This window comes from Erythrolamprus reginae, chromosome 9 (assembly GCF_031021105.1).
Source record: "Erythrolamprus reginae isolate rEryReg1 chromosome 9, rEryReg1.hap1, whole genome shotgun sequence".
NCBI lineage: Eukaryota > Metazoa > Chordata > Lepidosauria > Squamata > Dipsadidae > Erythrolamprus > Erythrolamprus reginae.
In genome coordinates, this window is record NC_091958.1 from 46,756,615 (window position 1) to 46,764,136 (window position 7,522).

A 7,522-nucleotide genomic window follows, 5' to 3' on the forward strand; every position below is an offset into this window, starting at 1 on the left:
GCCGGGAAGAGCTGGGAAGATTGTTGTTAGGGCTAGGGAAAAAAGCTTCAAAAAGCTACATTTGGAGTATAAGATGCACCCAAATTTTCAGCCTCTTTTAGTGCTTGGAAAAAGTGTGTCTTATACTCCCAAAAATACAGGTAATTGCATAATCTATTGATGGAGACCATGTATATAAGAATGCCTGAAAATGTAGAATAGAATAGAATAGAATGTTATTGGCCAAGGGTGATTGGACACACAAGGAATTTGTCTTGGTGCCTATGCTCTCAGTGTACATAAAATAAAATATACATTTGTCAAGAATCATGTGGTACGACACTTAATGATTGTCATAGGGGTCAAATAAGCAATGAAGAAGCAATATTAATAAAAATCTTAGGATATAAGCAACAAGTTACAGTCATACAGTCAACATGGGAGGAAATGGGTGAAAGGAATGATGAGAAAAACTAGTAGAATAGAAGTGCAGATTTAGTAGAAAGTCTGACAGTGTTGAGGGAATTATTTGTTTAGTAGAGTGATGGCGTTCGGAAAAAAACTGTTCTTGTGTCTAGTTGTCTTGGTGTGCAGTGCTCTGTAGCGACGTTTTGAGGGTAGGAGTTGAAACAATTTGTGTCCAGGATGTGAGGGGTCAGTAAATATTTCCCCCGCCCTCTTTTTGACTCGTGCAGTATACAGGTCCTCAATGGAAGGCAGGTTGGCAGCAATTGTTTTTTCTGCAGTTCTGATTATCCTCTGAAGTCTGTGTCGGTCCTGTTGGGTTGCAGCACCAAACCAGGCAGGCCTATGAGTCAAGCCATTGTGGTCTGTCAACTTTGGCTTTATGGTTTAATGTCCTGTGGGAGCTCATCCAATTGTGGGTTTATTTAATAGACTTTAATTAACATCCATATGATGCCCAGACATAATTACAAGGGTCTGGTTGACACATTGCACTACTTTTCTGGCTTCTTGAATAAGCCATCATTGTCTGCATTCCCACATCACTAAGTCACAAATAATGGCTTTTAAAATCACAGTAACTGCTTTTAGATGATTTATGGTTCAGCCCAGTCTTTGGACTCAATCCAAATGTGTACCTTTGTTGAAAATATCTCTATATTTAAGCTTTAAAAAAATTATATTAGGAACCCTAAGCATCCAATTATCTTTTGTGCAGCTGCACATTTAGTATTCAAACACAATTATCACCTAATCAGAAAAAGATGCAAATTCAGTCACTGGATCTGTAAAGCTGAGGGCACCCCCCACCCTCCCTATATAACCATTTTAATAAATTTTCTGTTTCTGTAGAATGTTTCCTGACGAAGTTAGATCTTGTTAATAATCTCCTAATTTATGTCTTTGTTAAATTTTGTATCTATCTATCTATCTATCTATCTATCTATCTATCTATCTATCTATCTATCTATCTATCATCTATCTATCTATCTATCTATCTATCTATCTATCTATCTATCATCATCTATCTATCTGACTGTCTTTCTTTCTTTCTTTCTTTCTTTCTTTCTTTCTTTCTTTCTTTCTATATCCATCTGCCTGCCTGCCTACCTACGTAACTACCTACGTACCTACCTACGTACCTACATACCTACGTACCTACCTACCTACCTACCTACCTACCTACCTAATCTATCTATCTGTCTGTCTGTCTGTCTGTCTGTCTTTCTTTCTTTCTTTCTTTCTTTCTTTCTATATCTATCTGCCTGCCTGCCTACCTACGTACCTACGTACGCACCTACCTACGTACCTACCTATCTATCATCTATCATCTATCTATCATCTATTTATCTGTATCATTCCCTTTCTATATTTCTCTCTCTCTCACCTATCTATCTAGCTATCATTCTCTCTCTATCCTGTCTGTCTGACTGTCTGTCTCTGTCTGTCTGTCATTCTCTATCCTATCCTATCCTATCCTACTCACCCTACTCTACCCTACCCTACCCCATCCATCCATCCATCCTTCCATCCATCCATCCACCCACCCCACCCCACATCCACCCGCCCACCCCTTGGTGTTTTTTCAGCTTGGCTGATTTCCTGCAGACATGGAACATGAAACCCCACAGTTTCCTCCTCTTCCTCCTCTATTTCACAAACCTCACTCCCTTCCAGCACTGATGGCATTAACCTAGTTGGGTAATGAAAGATCTGTAAGAAAACAGCCGAGGTTGGTGATGCTGCCCAGTCCTGAAGAAAACACCTAGTTCATATCCGAGCTGCAAATATTTTCTCCTATCAGTACCATCTACGGGTTTTGTATGCTTCATAAAGCATTCAAACGGGAGAAATGTGTATGTAGGCGAATCTTTTTAGTAGCACTGATGATATTCCCCAGTTGGGTAATGAAATGTCTGCAGGAAAACAACAAGGTTTCATTCAAGAGCCCAGCCCTTATAGAGGTGTGGGGGTAGGGAAGTGAATATGGACGATTCACCCATTCAACCATCTTGTTCCTTAGCGGTGAGCGGATCAGTGGTACCTCCAGGGCATCACAGATATAGATTTCCAGGGCCCTCTGCAATGGATGGAGCTTTGCCGAGTTCGAAATAAAACACATTTCCATCTGCAAAACTGGAGATTCCTGGTATACATTACTTGCACCAGTGACAGATTGTGCAATTGACAGCTGAGCTTGTGCAAATTACCCTGACTTCATGCTGGATGAACTTGATAAATTGGGGCCAGGTAACCTTTACTTTTTTCTTTTGGGCTACACTTTTATTTTCTGACATCCGAGCGATATCACCGGAGCAGCTCTGGGCTGTGATTGTGCCCCCTTCTTAATATTTTGGAGTATGTTTCTGACCCCTAAAACAAACGTATTAACCTTGCCAGAGACTAAATGTGTGTATTTTTGAATTTCATTTCTATTTACAAAAAGGAAGGGAAAATAAGAAAAAAAAAACCAGACCAAAACATCTCATTACAATCGTCTGCTAATCTGTGGGGAGAAATTGATGGAAAGCCTCTGGAGAATAAGTTGACTATCTTCTTATCTGTGGCTGCCCCTTAGATATTGGAAGACTACTAGTGATGTCTCCCACCATCCTCCTTTTCAGTAGACTAGACACACCCAATTCCTGCAGTTGTTCCTTGTTTTTCTTAGCCTTCTAATAACTTTTGCTGCTCCTCTCTGCACTCTGTCTGAACATAGTTTTTTAATATTGCGCTTTGGAGAATAGGTTTGACCCCCTCCTTTTCTCTGCCATAGCCTCTTAAACATTTGAAGACTGCTACGATATCCTTCCTAGTCCGTTTCTTTGTTTGGCTAGACCAGCGTTTAGAAACATAGAAACATAGAAGACTGATGGCAGAAAAAGACCTCATGGTCCATCTAGTCTGCCCTTATACTATTTCCTGTATTTTATCTTAGGATGGATATGTTTATCCCAGGCATGTTTCAATTCAGTTACTGTGGATTTATCAACCATGTCTGCTGGAAGTTTGTTCCAAGGATCTACTACTCTTTCACTAAAATAATATTGCCTTGGACGGGAAATGAACACTCGGACACCCAGCTGGGTAAAATGGGTCACTTTATTAAATATTAACAGAAAGACCTGCAGGGGTCACTAAATGGGGCAGAGCTTCCTGAACACAACATACTTGGGCAACTTAAATGGGCGTTACTCCATGCCTGGTCAGGGTGAGGCGTGTCCCGCCTACTCCCGACCCGAAAGCCACGCCCAGCATGTGGGAGGGCTCGCCTTGCATGACCCGGAACCGGAAATGACGTAGGTGAGCCCCAAGGGCACCCCCTTCACACCTCTCTGTCCGTGGAGGAAGCTTGAGTTGTGCAATGGGGGTGCCAATCATCTTACAAAAGATGCCCAAAGGAGAACACACAGTTGCTACTGATACCCTTTCCGCCCCGTTTCTGCCCTATAGTGACCAAGAATATAGACATCCAATTGCTGGATCAGAACCTATTTACATACAGATGCACCCCGTAACCACAAATCCTTACCCTCGTCCAGGATGGAGTAGGCGAAAAACAATCTGTAGCAAATGCCCTAAGACTGCAAAAATTCCTACTCGGCCCCAAACCAGGCGACCTATAAAAACATCCTGGATTGAGCGGAGGGTGGGTGGGTGTCCATTTTGCGGTGAGCTCGTCGGCAAGGGAAGCCGGGGGGGGGGGGGGGGCAAGCAAGCCCTGATAAAGGGCACTCGCCCCGCCCCTTGGCTTTCCCAGAATGCCCGAGCTGCCGCTGATTGCTCAGGGGCGTTACCGCGCTATCGCGGGGAACGCCCCCCAGCTGATGGGGGAGCCGAGTTGGTTCCCGCCATCGGCAATTTTCGGCCAGGCGATATTTCGCCTGGCCTCTCATTTTTCTCATGTTGCTTTTGATCTTTTCCCCAACTAACTTCAGATTGTGTCCCCTTGTTCTTGTGTTCACTTTCTTATTAAAAACACTTCCCTCCTGGACCTTATTTAACCCTTTAACATATTTAAATGTTTCAATCATGTTCCCCCTTTTCCTTCTGTCCTCCAGACTATACAGATTGAGTTCATTAAGTCTTTCCTGATACGTTTTATGCTTAAGACCTTCCACCATTCTTGTAGCCCATGTTTGGACCCGTTCAATTTTGTCAATATCTTTTTGTAGGGGAGGTCTCCAGAACTGAACACAGTATTCCAAATGTGGTCTCACCAGCGCTCTATATAGCGGGATCACAATCTCCCTCTTCCTGCTTTTTATACCTCTAGCTATGCAGCCAAGCATCCTACTTGCTTTCCCTACCGCCTGACTGCACTCTTCACCCATTTTGAGACTGTCAGAAATCACTACCCCTAAATCCTTCTCTTCTGAAGTTTTTGCTAACACAGAACTGCCAGTACAATACTCAGATTGAGGATTCCTTTTCCCCAAGTGCATTATTTTACATTTGGAAACATTAATTAATTCTCAATTATTTTCTGTTACCCCCCTACCTCCCAGGAAGAAGTAAACATTTCATGCCCCCTAACTCTCCGATCTAGTCCCCAATGGAATTTTAGTGTTAATATTTATTATTTTACTTATCATAAGCTTTGCAAGGAAACTATGGGCTGGGGAAGACTTACCTGGGAGTAAGTCACACTGAACTCAGGGGAGCCTGTTTTCGGTTAGGCAGGCCTAGGCTACCGTGGTTAGGGCCCTCTTTTGACATGGGGCCATGCCAGCTTCATCAAGCGGATGTTTTGGGGTTGCCGGCCTGGCCCATTAGCGCCACCTCTGGTGGGCACTCACAGTGAACAGTGTGGAAGGAGGCTTTAGGGTGCCGTTCGAAGCTTTCGCCCAGCTGCAAAGGATGTGCCTCCTTGTTCAGCAGCAGGTTCACCACACCGTTCACGGCTACTGCGGTGCCCACCAGAAACAATAAGAACCCACAAAGCTGCCTAGCGCCCTTCTCTTCCGGGCTCGGAGCAGCGTGCAACTGGGAAAGCACTCCCTGTTTGGGGGAATCGATTGAGTGGGGCCACGCATATTCCCTGGGGTCACATGCACCCCCTGACATCGCCGTGTCCCCCCCCAGGGGGCCCCACCCCACTATTTGAGAAGCATTGCACTAGACATACCTAGCTCCCTCCATTGTTATTTTCCATCCGTGCTGCTGGCTGGGAATGAAGGTACAGTACTTGCATGGAAAGACGGACTTGCATTTGTGCATGCAACCTGATTTGTAACTATCTGCATATGCAGATCAGCATTGGTTCCACCAGCTGGGAAGGGAGGGGATAAGAAGCTGTGAAAGCTGTCAGCTGGGTGAAATTGTTAACCTGTCACTCCAGAGGTGTCTCTCTGACTTAAATGCCTTGTCTGTCTTGCCTGCCTGCCTGATTTAAGAATGATTGACAAAAAAGTACACTTAGGTATATTGTTGACATATTTTAAGGTATATGCATTGATATAGGTGTGAATATGGTGGAGAAAAAAAATAATTAAAAAAAGAGATTGATTGCATTGCATAGAACTGGTATGGTTCATACAAGAGAAATGAATTAAGACTTTTTCTGCTTTATTTTCACTTTTGAAGGAAGGAAGGAAAGAAGGAAAGAAGGAAAGAAGGAAGGAAGGAAGGAAGGAAGGAAGGAAGGAAGGAAGGAAGGAAGGAAGGAAGGAAGGAAGACTTTCCCCAAACATATGATGGAACAGAACAATGAATTTTGGAAACCATTTTCTGCAACAACTGATAATTTCAGGGGGTAAGTACCATTTATTATTCTTTAAAGTTTTCAAGCCCTTGCTTTAAGCCCTGATACTCTAAGTATGCTGCTATGGGTTTTTTTTCCCAACCAAGTGCTGTGGGGTGTTCCACCATCTCTATGACAACCGTGGTTTTCCGTGATGCTTCATTTTAAAGCCATTCGTTGACTTTTGCAACATATGGAGATGTTTGATGCTGTTGCTGGAAAAAGCTCAAGGAAGTCCCCCCTCCCCCCAGCCTTTTAAAAATATCGTGAACAGTTGCTTACAATGGAATGTGAATTGCACAACTGCAAATCCTTACTTGACAACTTACTACACATTGAATGTCATGGCACGTGTGCTCAGTTCTGCCACGTGATACCTCTGCTGTGCAGTTGCGGTTCTGTCATATGGTATCTCTGTTGTGCAGTTGGGATTTATTTATTTTATTTATTTATTTATTTATTTATTTGTTTATTTTGTCCAATACACAATGAGGGTTTTGGTGGGTATATATCTATATACACATAGTAAAATACATGAGGAAGGTTATAGAGGAGATACTCATAGTAAAATATATCTAAGAAATATCTAAGAAATAATAGAAAAGAAGATATAGTAATGAAAGAATAGAAGAAGAGATATAGGAATAGAAGAAAGGTATAGGAGATATAGGAAAGCAATAGGACAGGGGACGGAAGGCACTCTAGTGCACTTGTACTCGCCCCTTACTGGCCTGTTAGGAATCTGGATAGGTCCACCGTAGATAATCTAAAGGTAAAGTGTTGGGGATGACACTACGGAGTCCGGTAATGAGTTCCACGCTTCGACAACTCGGTTACTGAAGTCATATTTTTTACAGTCAAGTTTGAAGCGGTTAATATTAAGTTTAAATCTGTTGTGTGCTCTTGTGTTGTTGTGGTTGAAGCTGAAGTAGTCGCCGACAGGCAGGATGTTGCAGCATATGATCTTGTGGGCAATACTTAGATCTTGTTTAAGGCATCTTAGTTCTAAACTTTCTAGGCCCAGGATTGAAAGTCTAGTCTCATAGGGTATTCTATTTCGAGTGGAGGAGTGAAGGGCTCTTCTGGTGAAGTATCTTTGGACATTTTCAAGGGTGTTAATGTCTGAGATGCGATATGGGTTCCAAACAGATGAGCTGTATTGGAGGATGGGTCTGGCAAAAGTTTTGTAAGCTCTGGTAAGTAGTGTGAGATTGCCAGAGCAGAAGCTACGTAGGATTAGGTTTACAAGTCTTGAAGCCATGTGCCTCTCTTGTGCAGTTGGGATTCTGCCATGTGACATCTCTCTTGTACAAGCTGGTTGCCAATAGTATCTCA

At 42.9% G+C, this 7,522-nt stretch overlaps 1 protein-coding gene across 1 annotated transcript in view; it reads left to right on the forward strand.

Moving 5' to 3' along the window:
• The first annotated feature begins 6,059 nt into the window (after positions 1–6,059).
• The window catches only part of CPPED1 (calcineurin like phosphoesterase domain containing 1), a 431,035-nt gene continuing 429,572 nt past the window's right edge, over positions 6,060–7,522 (forward strand). The window contains exon 1 of the mRNA XM_070761120.1: positions 6,060–6,199. The gene's annotated coding sequence lies outside the window, so the exon portion shown is untranslated. The remainder of the gene's footprint in view (positions 6,200–7,522) is intronic.